Source organism: Aegilops tauschii, chromosome 4 (genome assembly GCF_002575655.3).
Source record: "Aegilops tauschii subsp. strangulata cultivar AL8/78 chromosome 4, Aet v6.0, whole genome shotgun sequence".
NCBI lineage: Eukaryota > Viridiplantae > Streptophyta > Magnoliopsida > Poales > Poaceae > Aegilops > Aegilops tauschii.
In genome coordinates, this window is record NC_053038.3 from 203,541,383 (window position 1) to 203,557,421 (window position 16,039).

Consider the following 16,039-nt stretch of genomic DNA (forward strand, 5'->3'; position numbering starts at 1 on the left):
ATCGACCGAGGATTGACCTCTTCTCCGGTAGCCGCTGCCTAGGCCGCCGCCGCCATCTCTAAATGCAGAGCGGCTATTTTTTTGACGGATATCCACGGAGCGGCTATTTACACGGTATCTCACCGTAACTCAATTATATGGACAGGGTAGTACATCACATACGGTTATGTAACGACAACCGTGTCTAACCTACGTTGTCTTCTCACACGGTTTGGTGCGGAAATCGTGTGTGATGTTGTAATACCTAACACAAACGACATGTACAAATAGTGTGCCGTATACAACATACATATAGTGCCATTAGTAGTTCCCGACCGTTAGCTTATCTCCACAGTTTCCCCATTTCCCCCAAATCCCTACATAGCCTCCAAATTCCCTCACGTGGTGCTGACATTGGGGGAATGCGGACATGTGGTGCTGATGGTTTCGGTGCGGCTGCTCCTGCTCGTATCTCTGCCACGACGGCGATCGCCGCCGAGCACTTGCCTAAGGTCATCAGAAGGCAGGTGTACTATGGATCTGAATCGTCCTACCAGGTTCCAATCTATCCCGATCTATTTTAGCATGTCCAAAGTATAGATCCTTGCTGAATCCATCCTGACTGACCCCCCCCAGGAAAGCGATCTGCCGCCGGATCCGGAGCTTGACTCGAGACTCCCGCAACACGAGTTCGACTCCAAGTTTTGCGCCACCGAGAAGTACCAAAAGCTGAGTTGTGTGCACGGGCACACTCCCGCTCGACGTGTATGCACGGAGGGATTCGACATTGGCAGGCGATTTCTCAGTTGCCCCTTAGAGGTTAGTGCTAATTAAGTTCATCATTTTACTTCAGTTAATGCCACCGCTCATCCAAAATACTATTTAACATTGGCAGGGATATAAGGCTTGTGCCTTTGTTTACTGGCTGGATGAAGATGGCATGGCAGGCCTCGGAGTGTTATCACCAAGCTCGCAGAAGATAACGTAAAGCTTAAGAAGAAACTGGCTGATCTGGAATATACAATCAGTATGATGAAGTAAGAAAGAATCAATCACAGGCAACAGATGGAAGCAAGAGACAAGAAGGAACTAGCATGTTAATTGTGGTTGTCGCATTAGCCATGTTCTATGCGCTGTGTGCAATGATGATTAGGGGTTTTGTTTGACAGTATTGCTAAAGCACATCTAGATGTGCTCTAAGTAATGCACATCTAGGTCCTATGCCATTGATGTTACGCGAAGATTCGTGCAGATATTTTTCTTTGTCTTTTTTCTTTTCCTTTCTAGTTTGATTATTACTGGCTTTATCAATAAGAAGAGCTCAATGTATTGCTTGCCAACTGTCCTACTCCGTTCGTACCGGTACCGGTGCATAATCCCAAAACTCGTTCCTTGTTTTGGTCCTGAAAAAGGAAACCAGCCAAATAGCTAATAGGAGTCCTGCGCAACCCCAGGAATTTGGAGCGACTGGGTACAAATAATTGCGGTTGATTATATCAGCGGTTAGATAATAGGTCAACCCCCGCTTCAATCACCGCTTCAATTGGCAGTACCTCTTCTCTGCATACCCCACTTAAGTGTCCACCATCTTCATCGTCCCCGGCAGGCCGCGCTACACACTGGCACACACTCTGCAGCCATGTCGAGCGACAGCGAGGACGATAGTTCGGCCAGCATTCTGGCGCCCGATGATAGGTCAACATCGGAATCATCCCGCTCGTCTTCCATGAGTCCAGCGTTGAGCCCAGACCTCGATTATATCCGGTTCATGGAAGGGACGCCGCCTCCGGAGTCGTCAGACGACAACCAGACAAACGAGGAGCCGTCGGAGGACGAAGAAGAGGACGACGATGATGAGGAGGAGGAATGGTCGAACGAGGAGGAGGAGGACGACGACAGCAACGACGATGACGACGGCGGCAGCGATGAAAAGACAACGGTCAGCGGCAAGAAGCGTCCTCGCCAAGACGATGTCGCGGGGCCATCCAACAAGAACAACAAGAAGAAGAAGGACTAAATTAAGCAGACTGTATATATCTCTGTTTATCCTGTCAATCTCATCGCAGACGGTTAGTAATATGTATTCGGTAGAGATCTTCTACATTATCACCAACAGGTTGGTTTGTTTAGCTGTGTGCCCTGACGAGCACACAATTCACAAAAAAAGACCATATGGGATGTCTGTAATGATGGCACACAATTATGATTACCGACCTGTTTGCCGGGTATCACACACATCTTGTTACGCCGAATCGTTTCTGTTCACCTCACTCATCGCAAACGGTTCATCGGAGTGAACTGTATGCCATATATCGCACACACCTTGATCTGGCTGCCCGTTTCTGTTGTTCTATCTCATCGCAAACAGTTCGTACAGATCAACCGTATGCCCCTCATCGCACACGCAACTAAAATCTGAACCGTGTTTGATGTATCATTCATCACAAACGTTGTGCATCTTTTTGACAAGTTTTTTTACATCAACGTTTGTGATTAATACATCGCACACAGTTTCGTCAAAGGGTCGCTGATCGTAGTGTCGCGTTAGCAGCATCTTGCAGTAGTGTGTCCCTGTGATATCTTTCCTTGTGCTCGATTGATATACTTACATGTGATACGTCTCCAACGTATCTATAATTTTTTATTGTTCCATGTTGTTATATTATCATTCTTGGATGTTTTACAATCATTTTATAATAATTTTATATCATTTTTTGGTACTAACCTATTGACATAGCCCAATGCCAGTTGTTGTTTTCTGCTTGTTTTTTACATCGCAGGAAATCAATACCAAACGGAGTCCAAACGCAACGAAACTTTTTGTGGATTTGTTTTGGACCAGAAGACATCCAGTGGGCCAAAGAAGTACCGAAGAGGGAGCTCCAGGTGAGCACAAGACACCAGGGCGCGCCTGGAGGCCCAGGCGCGCCCTGGTGGGTTGTGCCCACCTCAGTGGCCTCCCGCACCGCCTCTTTGCTCTATAAATACCCCAATATTCCAGAAACCCTAGGGGAGTCGACGAAAATCAATTCCAGCTGCCACAAGTTCCAAAAACACCAGATCCAACCTAGACACCATCATAGAGGGTTCATCATGCCCATTGGTGCCTCTCCGATGATGCGTGAGTAGTTCATTGTAGACCTACGGGTCCGTAGTTTGTAGCTAGATGGCTTCCTATCTCTCTCTCTCTCTCTTTTGATTCTCAATACAATGGTCTCTTGGATATCCATATGATGTAACTCTTTTTTGCAGTGTGTTTGTTGGGATTCGATGAACATTGAGTTTATGATCAGATCTATGGTTTTATCCATGAAAGTTATTTGAGTCTTCTTTGATCTCTTATATGCAAGATTGCTTATAGCCTCGTATTTCTTCTCTGATATTTGGGTTTTGTTTGGCCAACTTGATCTATTTATCCTGCAATGGGAAGAGGTGCTTTGTGATGGGTTCGATCTTACGGTGCTTGATCCCAGTGACAGAAGGGGAACCAACACGTATGTATCGTTGCTATTAAGGATAACAATATGGGGTCTATTTCTACATAAATAGATCTTCTCTACATAATGTCATCGTTCTTATTGCATTACTCCGTTTCTCCATGAACTTAATACACTAGATGCATGTTGGATAGCGGTCGATGTGTGGAGTAATAGTAGTAGATGCAGGCAGGAGTCGGTCTACTAATCTTGGACGTGATGCCTATATAATGATCATTGCATGGATATCGTCATGATTATTTGAAGTTCTATCAATTTCCCAACAGTAATTTGTTTACCGACCGTATGCTATTTTTCCCGAGAGAAGCCACTAGTGAAATCTACGGCCCCCGGGTCTCTTCCTTATTATATTTGCATTTGCGATCTATTTTTATTTGCTTTTATTTTCAGATCTATTAATCCAAAAATACCTTTCTGCACTTTATTTTATTTGTGATCTATTTATTCAATCTATTACAACTTTCTCCCATCCTTTTGCCAATTTCTGGTGCTGTTACCCGAAAGGGATTGACAACCCCTTTAATACGTCGGGTTGCGAGTATTTGTTATTTGTGTGCAGGTGTTTTTTGCGTAGTGTTGCATGGTTCTCCTACTGGTTCGATAACCATGGTCTCATCACTGAGGGAAATACCTACCACTATTGTGCTGCATCATCCCTTCCTCTTTGGGGAAATACCGACATAGTTCAAGCAAACATCAAAAGGAATTTCTGGCGCCGTTGCCGGGGAGACATCATCAACATCTACCAGGTTCCTAATCACAAATCTCATCTCCTTGCAATTTACATTATTTGCCACTTGCCACTTCTTTTCCTCTCCCACACTTCACAAAAAATTGTCGTTTTATTCGCCCTCTTTTTCGTTCTCCATTTTCTCGTCAGATCTGTTTTTGAGTGCAATCTTGTTGCGTAGTCACAATGACTCAAGAGAACACCAAGTTATGTTATTTCTCCAATACCAACAACAATGATTTTATTAGCACTCCGATTGCTCCTCCCGCAACTAGTGCGGAGTCTTGTGATATTAATACCGCTTTGTTGAATCTTGTTATGAAATATCAATTTTCCGGTACTCCTAATGAGGATGCCGCGTCCCATCTTAACACCTTCGTGGAATTATACAATTTGCAAAAGAAAAAAGATGTGGACAATGATGTTGTGAAGTTGAAATTATTCCCGTTTTCTTTGCGAGATCATGCAAAATTTTGGTTTTCTTCTTTGTGTCGCAATAGTATTGATTCTTGGGATAAGTGCAAGGATGCTTTTATTACTAAGTATTTTCCGCCCGCAAAAATTATTTCTCTTAGATGCCAGATCATGAATTTCAAGCAACTTGAACATGAGCATGTTGCACAATCTTGGGAAAGGATGAAATTGATGCTAAGGAATTGCCCAACTCATGGGTTAACTCTTTGGATGATCATACAAAAAAATTATGTGGGGTTGAATTTTGTTTCTCGTAATTTTTATATTCCATCACGGGTGGTACTTTTATGGAAATTACTTTGGGTGAAGCCACCAAATTACTTGATAATATTATGGCAAATTATTCACAATGGCATACCAAAAGAGCTCCTACTAGTAAAAAGGTTAATTCAGATGAGGAAATTTCTTCTTTGAGTGAAAACGTTGATGATCTTATTGAACCGGTTGCTAATAAAAGTGCTCCTATTGATTTTAATGATGTGCCTTTGTCTACTTTGACTGAGCAAAATAGTGATGCCATTGATGTGAATTTTATCTCGCGAAACAATTTCAATAACAATGCTTATAGAGGTAATTTTAATCCTAGGCATTTTCCTAGTAATTCCTCTAATAATTATGGTAATTCCTATGGTAATCCCTCTAATAATAATAATGGGAACACCTCTGATCTTGAGAATAATATTAAATAATTTATCAATACTCAAAAAGTTTCCAATGCTACAATAGAAGAAAAGCTGAATAAGATTGATGATATGTCTAGAAGTATTGATAGAATTTCTCATGATGAAATTTTTTGTGCCTAAGGTAGAAGAATCAATTAAAGCTCTTTATGTTTCTATGGATGAAAGTAAGAAAAGAACCGCCATGCTTAGTGCTAGAAGAGAATTTTTAGAAAAAACATTTTCTAGTGATTGCTTTCATAAAAGTGATGAAGATATTAAAATGATTGGTGTCTCTTCTATTGATTATTTGTTTAGTAAGATTAAGATTGATAATAAAGGGACTGAACAAGAGTCAACTTTAGCTAGAAGGCGTCCCGATAATTCGGAGGGTGAAAATCTTGTTGGGAAAATTGAAAATAGGAATTCTGTGCCCACAGATTTTATTGTTCTTGATATTGATTGCAATCCGTCTTGTCCAATTATTCTTGGTAGACTGTTTTTTACGTACTTTTGGTGTCGTGATTGATATGAAAGAAGGCAATATTAAATTCAATTTCCACTAAGGAAGGGTATGGAACACTTCCATTGAACAATAATTAGGCCACCATACGAATCAATCATGAGGGCATCTTATGGATCTAGAAACAAAGATGACAACACTTAGATCTGTGCTTTATGCCTAGCTAGGGGCATAAAACGATAGCGCTTGTTGGGAGGCAACCCATTGAATAAAATTTATTTATTTTCTTTTGCTTTATGTTCTTCAGTGTTTGTACAATTATGCTACTGTTATGATTGTGTTTTTTGTGTTTTAGTTAGTGTTTGTGCCAAGCAAAGCCTTTGGGATCATGTTGGGTGATAGTTGATTTGATCTTGCTGAAAAAACAGAAACTTTGCAAGCTAGTCACAGAATTATTAAAAATCACAGAAGCATGATAAAATGCCAATTCTTTTTGCAGAAGATTAACTTACAAATTGCTCACGTGGTCCTAATTTTTCAGAATTTTTGGAGTTACAGAAGTATTCGAAATATCCAGATTGCTACAGACTGTTCTATTTTTGACAGATTCTGTTTTCTTTGCATTGTGTGCTTGTTTTGATGATTCTATGGTTTTCTTTGAAGATTTTTTTGCCATAAAGAAGTTGGAATACAGTAGATATAATGCAAGAATAAAATATGAATGGGTTTGCAATAGTACTTATAGTAGTGATTTGCTTTCTTATACTAACGGATCTCACGAAGGTTTTGTTAAGTTTTGTGTGATTGAAGTTTTCAAGTTTTGGGTGATTTTACGATGGATGAAGGAATAAGGAGTAAGAAGAGCCTAAGCTTGGGGATGCCCATGGCATCCCAAGCTATTATCCAAAGAGAAGCAAGCAACTAAGCTTGGGGATGCCCGAGTGGCATCCCCTCTTTCTTCTAACGACCATCGGTATTTTACTTGGAACTATATTTTTATACGTCACATATTATGAGTTTTGCTTGGAGCATATTGTATGATATGAGTCTTTGCTTGTTTTACCTTTTGTTTTAAGTCATGAATCCTTGCTGGACACACCTATTTGAGAGAGCCAAAATTATGCTATGACTTGTTAGAATTCCTCTCTATGCTTCACTTAAATCTTTATGAGCTATGGAATTGCTCTAGTGCTTCACTTATATCTTTTTGAGCACGGTGTGCTTTGTTATTTTCGAAGAAATGCTCTCATGATTATCTTAGATTTATTTGAGAGTTAGTAATTTTTTTAAGAAATTCTCTCTTGCTTCACTTAAATTATTTTGACAGAAAGAAATATTATGCTCATGATCTTCACTTATATTTGTTTGAGCTATTAAAAAAGCAACATATGAAATTGGTTCCAAAGTGATAGATATCCAAGGAGGATATAATAAAAACTTTCATGAACATCATTGGACAAAATAAACTTGATTCTTTGTAATAGTTTTGAGATATGATGATAGTGATATGTGAGCCATGTTGATGAGTAATTGTGCTTTAGTAAGAATATTGGTGTTAAGGTTTGTGATTCCCTATGCAAGCATGAAAGTCAATAGTTATACAATGAAATTACATCCTACTTGTGGTGCATTATTCGGTGTTAGTTATGCTTAATGCTCGCTTATGAGATTTTTCGTTTCTTGGTTGGTCGCTTCTCAATCTTTTGCTAGCCTTCATTTTGCACTAAGTATGATCACTACTTGTGCATGCAAAATCCTTTAAACCAGTTTTGCCTTATGTGTCCACCATACCTACCAATGTGGTATTCTTTTGCCGTTCTAAGCAAATTTGTATGTGCCATCTCAAATTTTCAAAATAAACTTCACTTTTGTGTGCTCGTACTGCTCATGAAACGGTAGGGGTGGCTAATATATTTCCATGCTAGATGTGTTATTCTCACGATGAGTGTTTATTCACTTGTCATTGCACGAGAGTACGATAAAGGTATTAGGGATGCCCAGTCCTAAAATGAAAAATGAATTTACTTTATGTTGTCAAATAATAAATTCATTGGAAAGTGTTGGTATGGAAGGCACGCGTGGATACGGCTAGCCATGGAAAGTGAAAGTATGGTGGAAAAAGGAATAAACTTTATTTTCTATTTGGGAACAGCCTATGATATATATAGCATGGAAAGTATTGGGAACTACTCGGTCGTTTTCGTTGACAGGAAAAGGATGCCCCCCAAATTTTTTTATCTCTATCTTTTTCGCTTTGAGCTCTGGCACCTCTACAAATCCCTACTTCCCTCTGCGAAGGGTGTAACACCCCGGATGTAACATTCCATATTTGTAACTCCAACTCTTGCCATTTTCGGCTATGTGTTATGATATTCCCTCCGTGGTTGGGTTTTGTTTTTCGTTTTGCATTTTGTTCTTGTCATGCATCTCATTTCATGTCATCATGTGCATCTCATTTGCATACGTGTTCGTCTCATGCATCCGAGCATTTTCCCCGTTGTCCGTTTTGCAATCCGGCACTCCCACCTCCTCCGGCGCACCCCTCTTGTTTCTTTTCGTGAGCGGGTGTTGAACGTTCTCGGAATGGACCGAGGTTTGTCAAGTGGCCTTGGTATACCACCGGTAGACCACCTGTCAAGTTTTGTTCCATTCGGAGGTCGTTTGATGCTCCAACGGTTAACCGGGTAACCGCAAAGGTCTTTTGTGTGTTGCAGCAAAACCCCCCTCTAAACAGCCCAAAACCCCTCTAAGTCTCTTCCATGCTCTAGGTCGTTCGATCACGATTGTGTGGGCGAAAACCGCACTCCATTTGGAGTCTCCTAGCTCCCTCTACCTATAAAAATACCTCCCCCCCCAAATCTCGGGCAAAACCACCCTAACCCTAACAAATCGCCCCCGCGCCGCCGGACACGTCCGCCGCCGGCCGGACGCATCCCCGCCGCCGCGCCCGGCCAACCAGGGGCCGCCACCTCAGCAGGTCGTACGCCGCGCCGCCGAAGCCCGCGAGGCCCGGGGTCGGCCCCCGCGGCCCGCCCGTCGCCCGCCGCCACCCGAGGCTCCTCCCGCCGCCCGTCGCCCTCGCCCGCAGCTCCCCGCCGCCGTTCCCGGCCGCCGCCGCAGCTCGCCGGCCGACGCCTCGCCGCCCCGACGTCTGCTCCGCCGCCCGGCCGCGCCCGCGTCCCCGCGGCGCCCCGCCGTTCCCCGCCGCCGGCGCCTCCACCCCGCTCCTCTTCGCCGTCCTCCTCCTCTCCTCCGCCGGCCGCCGTCCCCTCCGGCCGCCCTCTGCTCCGGCGAGCCCGAGCTCAAGCTCGAGGCCCGATCCAGATCCACAGCCTCGGTTGACTTCTCCTTCCCCCGATTTTTCTCCAAGTCCTAGATTTTACATTATATGCCTCTGTTCATTGCATCATAACTCTCTGCATATAGCTCCGTTTCGTTCGTGTAATATATCGAAATGTTCGTCTCTAGATGCTCTTAATTTTGTTCCATTGTGACATGTTCATTTGAGTCCATCTTGATGCCCAAATCTCTGGTGCAAGAGTGCTAATTGCTGTTAACTGCTGTTACTTATCAGAACATGAGGATTTGTTATTTTTGTTGCATTTGATGTGTGCATATTATGGGCATGAGGTCTACATGTGTTTTGATGTATGCCATGCCATCTTTACAGATATTTATGCCATCTATTTTTGTGATCTCTGTGGTGACTAGCACAAGCATGCAAAGTAGGCTTCGTGATGTTTCTGATTTCAGGGACTTAGTAATTTTGCTAAGTCTGTGTCTGCTGTTATTTTGTTGCTATATATCCATGTGGCTACAGAGAGATCCATGCTCCTTTTGGCGATGTTCATTAAGGATGTTTTGTAGATATAGTTGTACTCTATCCATCCATGCCCCTGTTTGCCATTATGGAGTGCCATAGCATGTCTTAATATTGCTCTACTTTTGCTATAAAATGTTCCTGGCAGATTGTTTATGCGTTATTCAATTTTGCTAAGGTTGTTGAAGTTGATCCATTCATGCTATGTATTTGCTCTTGCCATGTATAGCGTCATAAACATGCCATCTTGCGGTAGGTATACTTGTTTTGTCATGAATTGCTTTGTGGTGAGTGTATCAAGCTCACCAAGATGCCTTCATACTACTGTTTCTGCCATGCTCTGTTTTCTGCCAAGTGTGAAACCTGTTACCGAAACTTGCTATGTTTACATGGTTGCCATCATATCTTCTGGTCCTTTTTGGCTTATGGTCAGTAAGGAACTTTTGTTCTATGCATTTAGTAGATTCATGCCATGCCTTGTTTTGCCATGTTAAGTTCATGTAGCATGTTGATTTCTTGCTCTGAACATTGCTACCTGATGCTGTTTCTGCCATGTCCCGTAATTTCACGGTCTGTGAACCTGATATCTTTTGCACTTTTGCCATGCTTGTTTGAACCTGCTGTGGTGTGATCTAGCCGTAGCTCAGTGTTCATCTTTTGTTAAGAATCTCCTGTAGATTACTGCCGTATGCTTTGTTGCTATGTTGGAGTGCTGTAGCATAGTTACTTGATGTATTTTAAGTGCTATCATGCTGTTAATTGCAGAATCGTGTCATTCTTGTTTTGCTTGCCATTTGCAAACCGTGCATCCGTTTCCGGTGATCTTTATATCGATTTCAACCGAAATCATCTCATCTTTCCAGTGGCATGCTTGGTTTTCCAAGTTACTGCCTTGTTCATTATTTTTCTTCCGGAGCACGCATACGCATCGCATATCATATCCCGCATATCATGCATGTTTTGCATCATGTTGCTTGTGCATTTCCCGTGATTGATTGTGGTTCCGTTGCTTGTGTTCTTGTTTTGGGTAGATCCGGGAGACGAGTTCGTGAACGAGGAACCTATTGAGTACGCTTACGAGGATCAAGCTTTCGACAACTCTGAGAACCTTGCACGCAAGATGACCATACCCTCGAAATCACTTCTATCTTTGCTTTGCTAGTTGTTCGTTCTATTGCCATGCTACGCTATCTACCACTTGCTATATCATGCCTCCCATATTTGCCATGTCAAGCCTCTAACCATCCTTTCCTAGCAAACCGTTGTTTGGCTAAGTTACCGCTTTTGCTCAGCCCTTCTTATAGCGTTGCTAGTTGCAGGTGAAGTTGAAGTTGGTTCCATGTTGGAACATGGATATTTTGGAATATCACAATATCTCTTATTTAATTAATGCATCTATATATTTGGTAAAGGGTGGAAGGCTCGGCCTTATGCCTGGTGTTTTGTTCCACTCTTGCCGCCCTAGTTTCCGTCATACCGGTGTTATGTTCCTTGAGTTTGCGTTCCTTACGCGGTTGGGTGATTTATGGGACCTGTCGTGGAATTGTCACGGCAGATGTCCTCGTGCAAGGACTTAGTCGTGGAGCCATCGCAGCTAGGAAGTTTAAAGGGGTTAAACAGGACAAAGGACACGAGGTTTATACTGGTTCGGCCCCTCACGGTGAAGGTAAAAGTCTACTCCAGTTGAGGTGGAATTACTTAGGGTTTCGATGACCAGGGAGCTTAACCGCTATGCCCGGCTATCGATCTGATGTTGCCTGTCCTGAACCGCCGCCGGGTCGTCCCTTTATATTGAGAGGTTGACGCCCAGCGGCTCTCAGAGTCCCAGCCGGCTTATAACAGTGTCCGGCTCGGACTCTTAACTATTCTTGCCTTACACTATAAGTCTTGCCATAACGGCGGTTTATCACTACGGGCCTTAAGCCGCCTCCGGGTCTTAAGCCCATTACTGAACCGCCATCCTCAAGCTTGGTACTGGGCTTCACATGATGATCATTATGACGTAACCCGGCCCCTCCTGGGCGGGTGACTCTAATGGTTATATCCTCAACATTAGGCCCCAGATTGATTTGAACCGGTTCATGTCAATCTTCAATACCTTTAAGAGAAAATCTTCCGGCTTCTGCTTGTGCGAAGGCTATAACCCGCTGTGACGTCATCTTCTGGATTCTTGGTAACCCGCCATGACGTCATCTTCCATTAAATTCATTTTTTATTCTGTCATATCCCAACGGATCTTATCTTAATGACCATCCCGAGAATCGAGGCGTTTCTGCGGCAAGATAATCATGTCTTCAGCCTCCTCGTTTCTCGCGCCCATTTACCAGCCGTCCCTTATAAATAGGCCCGGCCCATAAGCCTTTCGTCACTCTTCTCGATCCATCGTCTTCCTCCTCTGACGCCCCAGAGCTCGAGCTCCGCCGCCGCCGCCGCGCCCCTCGTCTTCCTCAGCCTCGGCCGCTGCATCATCCTGAACCGGTCCAGAGAAATGGCGGGGACCTCCGCTGCTCATCGGCACCAGTAAGTCCTTGCTACTCCGTACAGTAGATTCGCATTAGGGTTCCATGCTTCTTCCCTGTTCTTCGTAGTTTCATCTCAATTTCTTCACAGTTCCTCCACCGAGGCTCCTTTTGATCCGAAAACGGTACAGACTCCCTGCGGTAGTAGTTTCTCACCCATTTTTATGCTAGTAGATCCCTTTTGCCCAAAAAAGACCTCATTTAGAGCTTATGAACTCCTCTGTATCAGTTTTTTAGGTCTAGAAATTTTTCCTTTCTGGACGATCGTTTGATCCAAAGTAATCCCTGCAATCTGTGAAACTTGTTTGTGTAACACTTAGACAAAAAACTGCATCTTTTAGCCATGGCGGCTCATATCGCCAGCTTAAAAGAGACCCTGCTTTGTGAAATCTCCGGCTCACTCACAATAGAGTTAAATAACTTAAATTGCTTAAGATATCCACGGCGGCTTAGATAACCTGACACAGTTAGTCATATATCATTAGGCCCCTTCATAAACCGCCATCTTGAATACTGAACAAAAATATTCCTCCGGCTTAAATTTGAACCGGTAATTCTCTTTTGTCATAGGCTTCCATTTTCCACAATGCCGCCCAAGGCTCCCAAAGCGCCCATTACGTGCAACTGGATGAGATCCAACGTTACTGATAGCACCTTAGATGACTTCGTAAAAACGGGTTACCTGCCTAAGAAGGAGGTCATGTCCTACCGAGCTCCTGACCCGTCCGAAGAGAGACCTCAACCAAAGGACAGAGAGGTTGTCATATTTGCTGACCACATGAGTCGGGGCTTTGCTCCTCCTGGCTCAAAATTCTTCAGAGATGTTCTGCACTTTTTCGATCTGCGACCTCAAGACATTGGACCCAACGACTTTCAAGTGTTCTGTGAGGTATACCTTGGAGAAGAACCCAGCCTGCTACTCTTTAGGGAGTTATTTTACCTGAACCGCCAGAATGAATGTGCCAACGGGCCTAGCTTGGAACTTGGTGGAATCTCAATCCAACGACGGAGAGATTGTCTCTTTCCTTATGCTGAGCCGCCAAGCCACCCGAAGGACTGGAACCAGACATGGTTCTACTGCTAAGATACTTCTCCGGCTGATGAGAACCCTCTGCCCGGCTTTCACGCCCTGCGTCTGGAGTCAAATCACCCCCTGCCAGACAAATTATCTCAAGCTGAGCGTCAACCGCTTATTCCCACCATCAACAAAATCAAAGCTCTTCTGGGAAACGGCCTAAACGGCGTTGATCTGGTCCGGGTCTGGATTGCTTGGCGGGTGATTCCTCTAAGCCGCCGCCCCGGCTTAATGTGTGATTACACGGGCCGGAAGGATGATCCTCTTTGGCACAGCCCCGACGACTTACCTGAGGACGTCGTTGATGACATGACCAAGTCTCTTCTGAACGAGAGCTTAGCAGATTGCGGCAGGACAGGCCTAAGCCCCTTCTGCAAGGCTAACCCGGCCCCGGCGGTAAGCTATTGACCTGAACACCTTACTTTTCATTTTAACAATTTTCGTCTTAACTTCAAGAAACCTTTGTTGTATTTTACAGGCTAACGACAAATTCTGGAAGGTCAGGTATGACCATGAAGCTGCTAAGAAAGCCAGGAAGGTTAAAAAAGCCGCCAGGAGAGCCGCTCCCCGCAAGAAGGGGAGTAAGCCTAGCGCCTCGGACCTGCTTCACCTGGAAGACACCTCCGAGTCAGAGGTAGCCCTTGATTCTTTAGGCTCCTTTTTTTAACCGTCTTATTGACACTGATTATCAGCAGGAGGATACCGGAGCGAGTAACCCGGTGATTGAAGAGGTAACTATACTTTCCTCCGACTCGGAGCCCTTGCCAAGACTGAAAGTCCGAAGAGTAACCCGGAAAGTAATATTTTCACATCCTTTAGCTTACCAAGATCCTCAATTTCTTTTGAAGCGACAGATTCATGAGAGTCGGAGGCAGACCCGGACTAGCAAGGACGCAGACCTCTCCTCCGGCTTACCCGAAGCATCAAGGAAGCGCCGGACCGAGGTTATCTCCGACTTATATCCTTTTCATCCTTTGGCGGGCGTCACTCGTCAACCACTCAATTCTTCTGATTCAAACTATCAGGGAACTTCACCTTCCTCCGGCGACTCCATGCAATCTAACTTGCCGGCCTTCAAAACCGCACCCGGGTAATGATAGCCAGCTTCTTTTGTGCTTATCTTACTCATGTTTTTGCACTAACCCTTTGACTTTCAGTATACAAGTAAAGCCCAGCAAGAGGGCGAAGAAAAGTAAGCCGGCCGAAGAGCCGGTCTTGACTGAACCTGATGCCTCTACCCCTGAGCCGCCGTCTGCACCAGCTCCGGAAACCACCACTTCCCCATCTGATGAGCAAGTTATGGAGGGTTCTGATAACCCGGAGATCCCCAGCCCGGCTCATCCAGATGACCCGGACGTGGTGATTACCCTGACCGGACTTGTTGAACCGGGAAGACCCACCGTGCTGGCTAGGTGCTCTGCCAAGGAGGAACTTCTGGAACACCGTAGAGCCAGGCTGGACATTACTAACTATGCCAGTCTGAGCATTGGAGATATTGTCGCTGGCTATATTGGTCAAGTGCACAACAGCCGGGACCTGGAGATTGACATGGTGAAGCAAATACAGCAAAAATCTAAGGTACGACTCCCTTGCTTACTCCATAGTCATCCTTACCATGCGAGCCCCCCAAGTCTATTACTTATGATGGAATATGTTGTAGACTTAATACCGGCTTAATAATTACTGCAAGAAAACCGGCTTACCTGGTAACACTCACGGGCCGGATTAAACAGCATAATTGAACCGGTCTTTACCTTATGTTAATCAAGTAGTTGAGCAACTTTACACATTAGCCCCCAAGTGCCGAGTACCTTTGCCTGCAAAGTGCTTGGGACTTACTTTCATGAACCGGCACTGTAGATAGAGCCTTTCAGCATACATTAGTCCCCAAGTGCCAAGTGTCTTTGCTTGCAAAGTGCTTGGGACTTAATATTGCATTATAATCACCTTAACTGTAACCCGGAATTTGTACAGGCCGCCTATAAGAAATTTGAATCGGAAATCTCTGATCTGAAGAGCCGCCTGAAGACCCAGGAAAGTGAAACCCAAAAAGCCAACTCCAAATTTGAACTCAGTGTATCCGCACAAGAGAAACTGAAGAAAAAGTTTGAAGCAGAAAGGAAAGCCTGGGCAGATGAAAAAGCTGCTTTGCTCAGCCGGGCCGAACAAGCGGAGGCCACTCTTACTGAAAGAACCGCCGAGCTATCCGGCTTAAAACGCCATGTCTCTCAGATGGTCTCCGCAATCTTTGGTAAATTTCTAATCAGTTTATATCGTTTAGTTCCCATAAACATCTCAATTGCCAACAGCTCACTTGACTTTGTAATGCAGGTCCCAGGAGTTCCAATCTCAACCAGAGCGTGCTGACTAAGCTGAAGGCGGTTTACACCTTGGTGGAGCAACTTTACACCGGGTCACAACGTGGTTTAGCCGTTGTGGCTCTGTCCAACGAAGTTCCCACTCACCTGGCAGATGTACTCAGGCGGCTTGCCATACTTCCTCAGCGCTTCCAAGAGCTGAGACGGGCTTCTGCAAGAGCCGGAGCCATAGCCGCTCTGAGCCGGGCCAAGGCGTTTCTACCGGAGCTAGACCCGGCCGACATCGCCCTTGGGTATCCCAGCTTGAAGGAAGACGGCACCCCCTTTGACCAGAAGGACTTCGCCGCCTGTGTGAAGAGCGTACGCCTTGTGGCCACTTTGATTGGCAATGACACAGATCTTACCAAATATCAGCTGGGCTATGACGCGGAGAATCAGAGAATCCCAACACCACGCTATGAGGCAGTCAGCCTGATTCCGCCAACTCGTAAGCATACCTTCGCCC

General features: G+C 44.6%; 1 long non-coding RNA gene across 1 annotated transcript; it reads left to right on the forward strand.

Annotated features, from left to right (window-relative positions):
* The first annotated feature begins 14,058 nt into the window (after positions 1 to 14,058).
* Positions 14,059 to 14,558, forward strand: LOC141021491 (uncharacterized). Its single transcript, XR_012182801.1, has 3 exons — positions 14,059 to 14,160; positions 14,242 to 14,306; positions 14,374 to 14,558. It is a non-coding gene; the product is annotated as an uncharacterized lncRNA (long non-coding RNA).
* The last annotated feature ends 1,481 nt before the right edge of the window (positions 14,559 to 16,039 follow it).